The following is a 13,247-nucleotide window of genomic DNA, read 5'->3' as shown; positions in this document are numbered from 1 at the left end:
TGGGAGGGGATTTTAGTGGCATTGACTCTTTGAGGAAGTGCTATCACCTTATTGTCAATGAGATCTTGGATCTCATGACGCAATCTGAAACATAGGCCAGTGTCGTGACCATGCTGTTGATGAAAAGCGCAATATTTGGCCAGGTTGTGTTTCGAGGGAAGGGGATCGGGCAGGGGGCAAGGCTCTAGTAGCTTAAGGTGCCATTTTTTGATTAGGACCCCTAAGGCTTTGGATAAGGACATGTATAGAGGGGTGAAAACCCTTTGGCCTCGGGATTAGTGCTTCGAGGTTTGTGAGGTTGTATCAGATATACCGGCAAAGGGGTTGGCAGTTTTCGGTGTGGTGGTGACCATACCCACATCGAAAAGCCTTGCAGCTGCACTACCACTCGTAGTCGCATTGGAACTGCGTGTGAAAGACCTCTTAGGCTACTCTTTCTCATGGTCTATTAGACCCTGCTTCATTGCATCCTCTATTTTCACCCATATTTCATGGAGGTAAGCAAAAGTAGACAGAGGTAAGACTATCATCTTCTATGACAGTCTTGGTTGCAGGTTACGGACCACCATTCTGATCTGGTCCTTTTCAGCCGATCGGATGGTCATCATAGAGGCCTTGGCCCTCAAACAGGTCACAAAATCGAAGAAGTCCTACTTTAATTCCTGGCGAGTTACTTCGAGATCACGAGTAGTGACCTCGATTTGAGTATTATAGGAGTACTGTGTTATGAAGGCCTCGGCCATTTCCTCCCAGTTTCTCTTCACAGAGTCTTCAAGTTTGGCATACCAGATGACTGCTATACCCGACAAGGTCCGACCAAAGAGCGATAGCTTCTGTAGTCTGGTGAGACCCATGGGTCGTAGAATGTCAGAGAATAGCCGTAGATGGACCATAGGATCCCCAAAACCATCAAACGGTCTATATGCGGCATTTTGAATCTATCTGGCAACGTCACTGCTGACTCAGTATAGCCATGCTCTATATCAGGGATTGAGTTCACACCCTGAGCCCGTTTAAAGAGCTTTTCCAGCTTGCTCACTTTTAGTGCAGTAGGGTTGACCTCGAGTTCAAACGGCGCCTCTGTCGGGTAAACCGGTGCCTTGGAGGTCTTGGATGGAATCAGATCCACTAGGATGCCAGCATTTTTCTGGACATTGATTGTGACCCCGGGTGTCGGGATTCCCACTGGAGGTGCATGAGATGCTGAGGCTATTGCAGGTTGTGGCTACTGTTGTTGACGCCTTTCTATTACCTCCACTTGGCGGGCTACAACCTCGGCTTGGCGAGCTGTGGTCTCAGCTTGTCGGGCAGCATCTAGCTGTATGTTCTCAATAGTCTGCTGGAGTTGACGAAGCATGTCTTCCACGTTGGCTAGAGGACTTTGAACTACCGGAACTGGAGAGTACTCTCTGTCTGGAGTAGAAGTAGATGATCCGGCCTGACTGGGCACAGGCGAGGTAAATGGTGACTGCTGAATTGGCAAATTCTATCGACCTGCGGGAGTGACACAAACAATGGCTGTCCCTTAACTAGATTCCCAGATCTACAAATCCTTCTAACTCGGATCTAGAGTGCTTGAGGGGTAACCGAATCGTCTGAAGCAATGGTGAAAGACTACCTTGCCAAAAGAAAATAAAGTAAAAAAAAACAAAAATCAGAAACTGCATAGCACCTCGACTCAGATAGAAACAACACAGTTGCAATCATAAGCTGGATAACTGTACTTAAACACTGATTTCTGCACCAAAACTGATACCTAGACTTGCAACTGATACATACATTCCTGCCGAGTTTCACTCTAAAGTACGTATCAAGCAAGTGAGAGCCAAAACACCCCTATGATGGGGTAGGGTTACCCTATCCTAGTTTCGTCAGGAGCCAGGGATTTACTACGCAAATAAGCAGTTTCATACAATCCTACATTCGGGTGAGCAACTTGTCCTAGTTTGAAATAGTCTCTATGGCTTCCGATATGCAACTAGATCGATTGGTCAAAAAGGGTACCTTAGCAAGACCACCTAATATACCTCTCGCACCTAACATCGAGAAGTGAAAGAAGGATCAAACGGTACAGCGATAGTCTAGATCCTAGGGTTGTATTCCCATCGTGGCAGAGCCCGTAATCGGTAAGCCTTTTGGCAAGCTTTTTCTAAGCAAGCCTCCAGCAAACCGTTCAGGAATAGTAGATGGCAAACACTGTTACTTAAGCGCACCGATGCAAATGCAAATAAACACATAAGTGTAGATAAAATAACATATCATGAGTTCGAGTCAAGTTCTCCAAATCCCCAGCGGACCAGCTAGAAACTGTGAACTCGCCTTTTTTCGCGCCCTGCCTTTCGGAAAGGGTTGAAAAGAAGGCTTCACAGTTCGGACTCCCGTGGTTCTGAATCTAATCTCATAAGTGCAATGTGAAACTAATAATCACCAAAGAGTCCAAATTCGGTAAATCATTTTGGAAAATCAGATTCTAAATCAAATAATGCCAAAATTGGACTGCTTTGCTAGATACAGAGTCGCCACCTAAATATTTTACTTTTGGGAAAATTTAGGAAACCCTGACTTGTGCCAAAGGCCACGTGTCTGTCATCACCAAAGTTGCCTCGGTTCGGGAACTTAAGTATGAAGGGAGAAGGTCATGAATTGAGCAGCCCCGCTCGCCCGATCAAAAATCGGCCTCTACTAATCATGATATGAATTTTATAAACATTATGTGTTTTTGTTTCGGTTATTAAACTAGCTTTACTATGTGATGCACACAAACAAGTATAGACTAGTTTGCTCAATTTGAAACAATTCAACTCATGTTTGTTTTTGCGAAAACGGTTTAAATTTGCCACTCTCAAGTGGGTTTAAAGATGCGGATTTTTCACCAAACATAGTGGGCTTAAAACATGATTTTGCCACAACAAAGTGGGCTTAGAACTTACATTTGTTGAATTGTTAACAAGGCTTCATCCACAGGCATTCATGCAGTTAAACATTTAACCACATAGCCTCATGGCAAGCATGCTAGATATGGCAATATGGCAATCACACTCATGCAAGTATGCTAAAGCATAGAACTCACCGAGTATTCCAAGCCAAAACAAAAACTAGTTAGAAAGATACATGATTCTAACTATACAAGATGCTTAATACTACACATGCAATAATGCAATTAATAGGCTCGGCTACTAAATGGCATATGGATTAATTCGAACAACATGTGATTAAACACTTATTCAAAGAAGATATTGAAATTGCAATGCAGTTTGAATGATGCGCCGAGCCTCGGTGCATGCAAGACAAATGAATGGATGCAAACATGCGATATGCTAATTGAAATATGCCCCTAATCTAACCATCAAAAGCGATTAAATAAAAGGGAGAAAGACGTGGGATTGGAAGACATACACACACGCACGCAGGCACGCACACTTATTACAACATTATGCCCTCGCGAAGGAGGGTCCGAATGAGTAAGCTAACTAACTAGCTATGCTAATTAAGCTAACTAACTAGCTATGCTAATTAAGCTAACTAATTATTACAACAATCGAAAACTAATTAACTGTTCTAGTTAACTAATTATTACAACAATTGAAACGAATTTAACTAACTTATTCTAAGCTGATTAAATATTACAAAACGAGGTAATTAGCTAAATACTAAGCTAATTATGTGCAAAGAAATTAAACTAATTAATTAGCTACCACAAATTAACTAAACAAAGCGATTAAATGACCTCGGGAAGCGAGGGGTGCATGCTTGGTTTTTTCACCCGAAAGCCACCACCTTGCCACAGAACGCCTTTGTTTGCACATATTTGAACACCAATAGTGTCGCCAACTCCCAGAATGCCTCTGCTCCACCCCAGGAACACATTGTGCAAAATTTCATTGATGGTCGGTCGGCTACCATTGATGGCCAGTCGGCTGCTGGTGACCGTCGGCCACTGCTGGTGGCTGGTCGGCTACCCCTGTCCAGAACTTCTCCTTTTACTGCAATAGAGAGCAAACAGAGGCAAAGCAGTGTATTCTCAACTAGTGTTTGTACTGTTATGTTCCTAATCATCACACAAGTTCAAAGGAGTGTAACTCTTGGCCCTTAAACCATCAACTAAGCAATTTCCATGCATGATGGCTAAGGAACCAAGCTTGTACAAGCTTAATGAGTGCAAAGCAAGACTCAAAAGACCACCCCCTATCATGGATGATCAAGGGTGATGGTGACCAACGAAAGTGGCACATTTCATCACTTTCGAGTATGAAATGTTCCATTTTCCTCGTGTTCGAATTAACATCAGATTCGAACACATGCAATGTAACATGAAAGATGCTTATCTTGCCTCTTTTACTTGTTCATTTTGTTTACTCATTTTACATTATCGATCCGTTCTTTAATTGATTAAATGGCTCAAACCACGAGTTGCTTTGGGTATGAAAGAGGCATTACACTGTTGGCAATGAACCCCTTAAGGGATTAAACTATTAGGTGTAAAACTTCAATTCCACACTTAGGCAAACAAGTGGTTTGAAATCACTTTCAAAGTAAACAAAAGAGTGGAGAATGGAGGGAGGTTGCAGAGATTAAAGTGCTGAAATAGAGTGCAAAACAACACTAAAACATACTTTCAACTCAAAAGAACGATGATTAAAGCATTAAAATATCAAGCTAGTGAAGGAAATAACACTACAACCATGCAAAACAAGCCTCAAATCAATTAACCAGCCCAAAACAGAGCCAAAACAAGTCAAAACAGTGGCAAAAACATGCTGGACTAAAGCTAAGATAAGCTAGAAAAACAGGCTAACTCATGAAGCTAACTAGGCATGCAAACAAGACACAAGGAGGGGAGGCTAACCCCTCCAATTTTGGACTTCAAAAGTTGATTTTTACCACTATAAAACCTCTGAGATTTAGTGGTTAAAAGGCTCAAAAAAGTTTGTTTGAAAGTGATGAAAAATAGCACAAAAAGCTTAACAAGCTAAAGAGCCAAAATGGTGGACAACCCCCTAGCTCAAAAGGGCTCAAACCACCATTTTTAGGTCACAAAAACAGAGTTTTCTACACTTCAAAAACAGCCTTAAAACAGTTGAAAGGACAAGAAAATAAGTATGCACAATAAGCTTAAATAAGGTAAGTGCTCTACCTTTGAAGCAAAGCACAATTTAGGCATACACCCAAGCTCAAACCTCCTTCCAAAACTCAAACAAGACTCCAAGGGACCTCAACGCAATGATGGTCAAGTTTGATTAAGGGTTGGTGTGCAAAAGTGTGGAGGAACTAGGCAATCAAGCACAAAATATCAAGTGAGAGAGAAAGCTAGAGAGATAAGATATTTTTGGTCCAAAATCTTCTAACCCTCCAAAATGGGGGAGGACACCCCCTGTATATAGAAAAACAAGTCTTGAGCTTAGATACATCTCACCATACACGTGTATGAAGATGCAACTCAGTGAGCAACAGCTGGCACAACTGTCAACAAATATTTGGAAAAAGAGACCAATGGCCGTCGGCCACCACTGGTAGCTGACAAGAACAAGCCATGACCAATAGAGTCTAGGGCTGGCCGACAGGTCACCCACTCTTCCAGGCTAGAGGTAACAAGCTCTAGGTCCAAAAACAAGCACAAAACAGATAAGGTTTAGAGGCTCAAAGTCAGGGCGTTCTTGTCACGACCCAAACCCGCCCCTGTAGGTTTAGCACTGTAACCGGCCAGTAATCCGTGGATTACCAAAGGCCTTTGAACATATTAGCAAATAATAAGGGGCTACGGAAGCAATAATGCAAATAGACAAGATCCAATGAGCTGTGATAACGTACATGGGACAGAAGATTTCAAAACTTATTTATATATACATAAACATGCCAATCCAGATAAACGATATTTACAAGGTATTTACAGAATGTACTTCCCAAGACCTGACTGTACAGAGCATACACAAAGACTAGCATGAATACAAAAACAGCCATGGCAATAAGCTTCGTTCGGAACCTCCTCGGGAGGCACAACAATTGGCTGACAAAAACAAAACAGAAGGCATCGACTCTGGCCCTAGTCACATGCCGGCTCACCTACATACATAATATAAACTGTGAGCGAAGCCCAGTGAATAATAATAGAGTAAAGGGTTTCAATGAATGAGTTCGTATAGATTCAGAAAATCGTTATTCAGATTTCTATCAAATTCATCATTTGTCCAGATTATATACAGACAGAAATCATAAGTCATGATTAAGTTTACGTGATACATCCATTAGCATAAACAGAACAGAACAGAACAGAACAAAACGTATACACGTGAGGTTACGAATAACCAGTTCCATAAAGGAACCTTTGGATCCGGGCAACAGAATAGAATAGAAGCTGAGCCCCCGTGACAGGGCCTCCGGTACGGGTAACAGAGTACAGACAGAAATAAGTTCCATAAAGGAACCTCCGATACCGGGTAATAGCTAGCAGATATCACATGATGCTAAGGATGTCACGAATACATATAAAAAATTGAACAATCATTCATTGTACAAAACATATCATTTCGAAAAACAGATCTTGTTTTATTACACAGAAAGTAGATACAGTTTGAATATAACTTTACTAAATTATTACTCATAGTTGGCCTTGAAACAGACAGACGGAGCAGATTGATCACACGACACGCGGCACGTGACCTACATAACACATAACGGACACACACTTGAAACACACATTCTAAATGCACAAAGCTTACGTCGATGGTTCTTAGTGTGTTTCTAACCTTAAATCCTCACTATAGGGTCTTAAACATGGCCTAGGAATGCCTAGGATGGAATGAGGATGCAAAGATGTCTTGGAAAACATTTTTCAAAACTTGCTGAAAACAAGGGTCTCGCTCGAGCGTAGCTTCCTTCGCTCGAGCGAGCTTGTCAAAACAGAGGGGTCGCTCGAGCGTAGACTCTTTCGCTCGAGCAGTCTGTAAAAATGCAAAAGTACTGGTTGTTGAAATTTTACGCTCGATGCCCACTCGATGCTCGCTCGAGCGTGAGACACAGCCCTTCGCTCGAGCGTAGGTCTCGTCGCTCGAGCGTGCGTCTGCGTGCACCAAAAACTTGAGAGCTTGCAATTTACGCTCGAGCCACCATTCCTTCACTCGAGCGGAGCTCTGAACAAACGATGGTCGCTCGAGCGTGCAATCCTTCGCTCGAGCGAGGAAGCCAAATTCTGGAATTTCCAGATTTGCCTCCCAAGCTCAAACTAAGCATTCAACACCTCAAAACTCAACCTCTTGGGCCCATTTTTTTGGAAAACACTTGTAAACTCATAGTATATGATGTTTCAAAGATCAATTTGTAAAATCAAGCCCCAAGGTGAGTCAATTAAACACAATTTCAAATAAAACTTCAAGAACAAAACAAGAGCTTAACATGCAAGTTTTCATTTTAAATCCAATGCTCTAAAACATGACCAAATGTAAGATTGAGCTAAAAAATAGGATGAATTCATGGGCTATAACAAAAATATGGATATGCATGTGGAAATTCATGAAAAACAACTCCAAAATCCAAGAATATGTGCATGCATGCATGATTTAAGCCTCAAATCAACATTTTCAACCAATTCTTGACTTTAAACTCTAATCTCCCATGAACCATGCAAGAATTAATCTTGAATTCACAATGGAGAAGGTGAAATCTCTACCTTAGGTCTTGAATTCTAAGTCTAGGAGCTCAAATTTGCAAATTACTTTTCAATTTCTTTCAATTCTCCAAAGAATTTTGTTGAAACCAAACTTTCTCCTCTCTCTCTCTCTCTCTCTCTCTCTCACCCACGGTTTGGGTCTCTCAATGGATGATAAAAAGATGCAACAAATGTATGAATCAATCTCAAGGTTGCCTAGACTCAAGCCACAAAGTGGCAAACTTGTAATAACTCAAACTAGTGTAATTTAACATGATTTAACCTAATTTAATCATACCAAATCAAATTCTAATTAAACATACCACAAAATCACATATATTTTTACTAGTAAAAACACTAATCAATTTCTGAATCGGTCGCCGATAAGGCTTCCAATTTGCAAACTGAAACTAAAATGTGAACAGATCATTTTATGGCAAACAGATAAAAACACAAAGATAATGCAATACATATGCAATTTAATTCCGGATTCCTTCTAAATTACTGTTCAGCATAAATAATCATGGTTTAGCATTAATTGAAGGTCGGGGTTATTACAGTTCCACCGAAGACTTCGGACGCTCAAAACAAGCACAAACAAACACAATCATCGAGTGCACAAATGATGACGTCCAAGTCTTGAGGACGGTCAAAAATGGGGTGTCTACACATAATATAAATAATTGTTGCATTGGCTTCTCTAAAACCTTGCATGTCATGAACATTGGATGTGAATTGAACCTTTCGTTGAAATTGAAGTATTGTGAAACGAATCATGGAAATGTTTATGGGGTAAATACATTAGTAAGTCCGGATAGGAGGTGTAGATGAAATTGATAAGTTGGCCTGAGTGTCCGGAGTGAAAGACCGAAAACACGCGCGGATGAAGTACCACTTCCTTTTCGGTTAGCAACCGGTAAAGTGGAGTTTTTGGTAGTGCTAGTTAAGCGTACTTGCAAACACCAACCTAAGGATTACCTGAGTCGTATTTACCGCACCTCTTGAATAAAATTATAAGTTTTGGAATTGTTGAGATTTCAACTGTTGTTGAACATGGTGATTTTCAAAAAGAACATGTAAATGAAATTCTCTTTAAATTGGCATTGCAAGGTATTTGTATTCAATATTGGAAAATCTTATATAACTGTATATACTTTGTAAGGATTCTCTACTGGGCTTTATGCTCACCCCTATGGGATTTGGGTGCAGGAAAAGATGTTGTGATCCCGCCGAGTTGAAGGCGTGGGCATGTTTTTGTGAAGAGTAGATGACTCTATTTTTTGTTGTGAATTTATTTGCTAGCCAAGGGCTTTAAATGTATGGGTTCGTGAAACCATTTTTGTGTAACCGGGCTCAAGGCTTGGAAATTGTAAACCCATGAGGGCATTGTTTTTATTTTAGGATTTGATGTTTTACATGCTATAGATTCATGTATTTTCATACCGTTGAAATGTATAATTCGCATGTGAAACTTTTGTACACACTTTATTGATCAATGATGTAAAGGTTGGAGACTTATCTTTATTTCTTAATGGATATTGATTAATGTACTTAATTTGTGTTGGGTTATTTTGGGGCATTACAACTTGGTATCAGAGCTACCGGGTTTGAATACTTAGGGCTCGCAGGAAGTGGTTGGTTGCCACAGTGGGTTCATTTCGCATGATTACGAAATGTTTTGTTTTTCGTGATTATGTGTGTAACATGCCCGGGGGGTACCCGTGCGCGTTAAACAGTTCGGACTCCCAAGATCTCTTTGATCTAGTCTCACGAGTGCAATGTGAAACATAGATGCGAGTCCAAATTTGGCAACTTTTATTGAAAATCTATTTTATTGTAATTTTGTCAAAAATGAATTGCGTTATCAGATCTCAGAGTCACCGCCCAATATTTTGGAAAAGTAGGAAACCCATGACTCGTGCCAAGGCCACTGTTCGTCGTAACCAAAGATACTTGGCTCAGAACCTTAGGTATGAGAGGAGAAGGTCAATAATGAGCACCTCCGCTCACCCGATCAAAAATCGGCCTCTACTAAACCATGATATAAATTTTATTTTCTTATATGTTCATGTTCTGATTATTTAATAAATCCTCAAAATTTATTATGTGAAGCATACAAGTATAGACTAGTTTGCACAAATTGGAACAATTCAATCTCATGTTTGTTTTGAAAAGGGTTTGATTTTGCCACCTCAAGTGAGCTTAAAGTGTTGCGAATTTGCCACTCGACAAAATGGGCTTAAATATACATTTATTGAATTATTCCAATTCAAGTAACAAGCCTTCATCCACAGGAATTCATACAGTTATATCAAGTAAGCAAGTAGCCTCATGGTAGAATGCTAAAACGTAGTAAGAAAAACACACACAAATGGGATGCTAAAGCATAAAAACTCACAAATTGACCGATGTCCCGCGAACAGCTACAAAACAAAGTTAGTAAAATATGCATGATTTTATATACAAAATCATAATGCAATGCACTCATGAGATGCAATTAAAGATTCGACTTCTAAGATATGACATGTGAATCATCTCAAAAACATGAGGTAACGCACATAATCACATAAGAATAAATTAAAACACAAAGATGCAAATTTAGCCGGATCGAGATGCTTGAAACATGGATGCAAAGCATGGATATGCATGGTATGTCAGATATATACATATGTACAGTTAGGGAAAGTGATTAAAGAATGGAATAGAAAGAAGCGGGGTGAGGGAATTATTTCAATACTTTAAATATTATAGATCCAAAGAAGGTGAATAAAATAAAAATCCTCACGAACACTCAAAATAAAAATAAAATAAAGAACTGTCTTAAATCCAGTAGGTCTGCACACCTCAGCCCATATACTCATCTTCACTGGAGGCCCACATAGTAGTATTTGATCAACATGTTAGATCTACATGTCTTTCATCCCAACCATCAAGTAAATTACATATTTTCAACTCCCAACTATACTCAGAATGGGCCAGCAAGCAAAGCATGTAAGATAGAAAGATTCATGCAAAACATGAATCTGCATTGCTTCATTCCTTAGCAAAACAAATATTAGCACAAAAATGAGGGGGATGAGTTGGTAGATCCAACCAGCAGCCTGATTATCTTTTCCCTAATAATAATTCAAGAAGAGCAGCCTCTTCTTCCACCAAAGCATAAAATTCCGTCTCCTCATCTATGGTGCTTGTTACAACAGGGTCCTCCAAGAGATCATCATCCACAATTTGCAACTGACCATTCTGATCCTTCACGGCAACAAAAAGAAGTGGGTTAAATGGTGTGTAAACCATGTAATGGCTTCCATCCAAATGGAAACATGTAATTTCTATGCCTTCAGTTGGCAAGCCATCAACATCTTCACCATCATCAGATGCATGTGAATTTTGGCAAGTGCATACGCTGCAGTAGGAAGTATAGCTTCAACTTCTACATCACTAATAGCTGACCATCCCTCAACATTTGTGCTCTTCAAAATCTGAACAGGCGTATCAACAGGGTAGAGCAGCATGCACTCACCCCATCGGTGACGACGACGGCATCTGGAATGGCGGCAAGCTGGGTTGGCCTGGTGGGTAACCGGCATTGCTTGGAGCTACGACGGCCTGCATGTAAATGGCCGTAGTCTTCGGTAGTTGCACAACTAGCTGGTCACGGTAGCCTCTGGGTTTGGGAGCTGTGGAGCTCCGATTGAAGATGAAGAGCGCTGGGTCGATCTTTGAGAATAAGAGAGCTAGGTTGGTCTCTGTGAGTCCGGTACACCGGAGAAGAAGGCAGTGTTTAGTAGTGGTTCTAATGGTAGAACCAGCATTGTATCCTCTCTATCCATTACACAATACATTTGGTTGTTGCCTTGTAGCTGAGAACTTGAAGTTGAAGCTCAGAAGAAGTCTACAGGTTTTCCCGTGTGTGTAGCTCAAATCAAGGCTTTGTTCTCATCTCTTCCCCCAATGAGAGAGAGAGCATATGCATGTGTATATCTTTGTTTCTTTTTTTAGCTCTCAGGCCAAAGGCTCTCTGTTTTCATCCCCCAACGAGAGAGAGAGAGAGAGATTGATCTTTTTGTATCAGTGCGTGTGTTGAGTATCCATTATAGAGAGAGAAGTTGGTTTGTGTTTTTGCTTTTGGTCGGATACTCCTCTTTTCATGCACACAGGTTTGTTTAGCTGAGAAAAAGACTATCCTCCCTCTAACCCGAGAGAGAGAGAGTGTTGAAGTCCTGTTTTTTTTTAAAAACCCGAGAGAGAGAGATAAGAGAGTGTAGAGATAAATATTTTTGATTTTTGATCCCATGTGATGTCTCTATATCTCGCCCTTTTCCACCACTTTTTTTATGTTGTTGTCCCCAGGTCCAGCTCCCTCCATCCCTCCACCAAGATTCTCTAGAGTTAAATTTTCTTAAAGTTTCCTATAGTGTTATATTGTGTGGTTGAGATTTACTGGCAAGTCACATTTTAACTTGTCAATAAATCTCAACCACACAATGTAACACTCTAAGAAACTTTAAAAAAAAACCACTTTAAAAGATCCTTGCCCCCATCCCTCACCTCCCTCACTCTTATTTTATTCACTCACTCACCCATGATGCCTAGTACACTAACTTTTTTTTTTTTTTGTTTTAATCATTTCTCCTCCACCTCGAAGATGCTCTCCCTCCCCCTCATCCTTTTAACTGCCTTATCTATACGAGGGTAAGAGATGAAAGGCCCATTTTGAAATGCCCAGAGGCTAGGAAACTACTTAATAATAGAGAGGCAGACTATCAGGAAGGGGGAAGGCCCGACCTCTCGCATCGTCTAATGTCGTATGTATGGCGTCCGGATCCTCTAGGGTGAAAACCCTACAGTCATCTCCTAGAGTGAAAAATCTAACGGCTGACATTGAACCTCACCAAAACGACGTCGTTTTGGTGAGGTTCTTTAAAAAAAAAAATTCAATCCATGGTCTCCTCTCCTCTCCTCTTCTCTCTCTACCTTTTCTTTTCCATTTTCTTGATCAAGAAAACCATTCAAAATCAACAAATCTCACAAATCCATCTCTAAAAATCAATCTCTGAAAATCAATCCATGTATCAAGACCTCGGCTAGTGGCGGCGGCGGCGTCGGGAAGTTCCGGTACGGCGGTGGCGGGTACAAGCCGCCCATACCACCGCCACCGCCAGATGGCTGCAGTGGAGGGTAGGAGTAGGTGGTGGTCTGAGAGGGAGGCGGCGGAGGGTAGTAGAAGGTGCCGGAGCTGGGAGGGGACGGCGGCGGGGGACAAATGGAGGAGGGAGATGAGTGCGGCGGCGGCGGAGGAGATGGAGACCGCGGGGGAGGAGGGGATGGCGGCGGCGGAGGGGGGAGGAGTGGAGTGTTGCATGGGTTGTCGCAGGCGGAACACATTGTGCATTCGATTTGGTACTTTGAACCAACCCATGAATTTGCGAATGCTTGTGAGAGATTTGTTGATGTTGAGATGATGAGAAGAGAGAGAAATTAGAGTCTGAATCCATGAATTGTTTCCATTTTTGTGATGTGAAATGTATGAGTTTGTGTGGATTGCAGAGAATTGGAGAGAGTTTTTGGAAGATGATGAGGAGAGAGAAGAGTGAGGGAAGAGAAA

At 41.2% G+C, this 13,247-nt stretch overlaps 1 protein-coding gene across 2 annotated transcripts in view; it reads right to left on the bottom strand.

Moving 5' to 3' along the window:
- The window catches only part of LOC114271793 (uncharacterized), a 286,811-nt gene extending 273,564 nt beyond the window's left edge, over positions 1-13,247 (bottom strand). Inside the window, exon 1 of one of the 2 annotated variants that reach the window (XM_082871210.1) lies at positions 13,230-13,247. The gene's annotated coding sequence lies outside the window, so the exon portion shown is untranslated. Of the gene's footprint in view, positions 1-13,225 lie in introns of both variants that reach the window. The other variant, XM_082871209.1, reaches the window with a different exon arrangement.

Source organism: Camellia sinensis, chromosome 5, assembly GCF_055761805.1.
Source record: "Camellia sinensis isolate YWXY chromosome 5, ASM5576180v1, whole genome shotgun sequence".
Classification (NCBI taxonomy): Eukaryota; Viridiplantae; Streptophyta; class Magnoliopsida; order Ericales; family Theaceae; genus Camellia; species Camellia sinensis.
The sequence above is the reverse complement of the archived record's forward strand: the minus strand, read 5'-3'. Positions and strand labels throughout refer to the sequence as shown.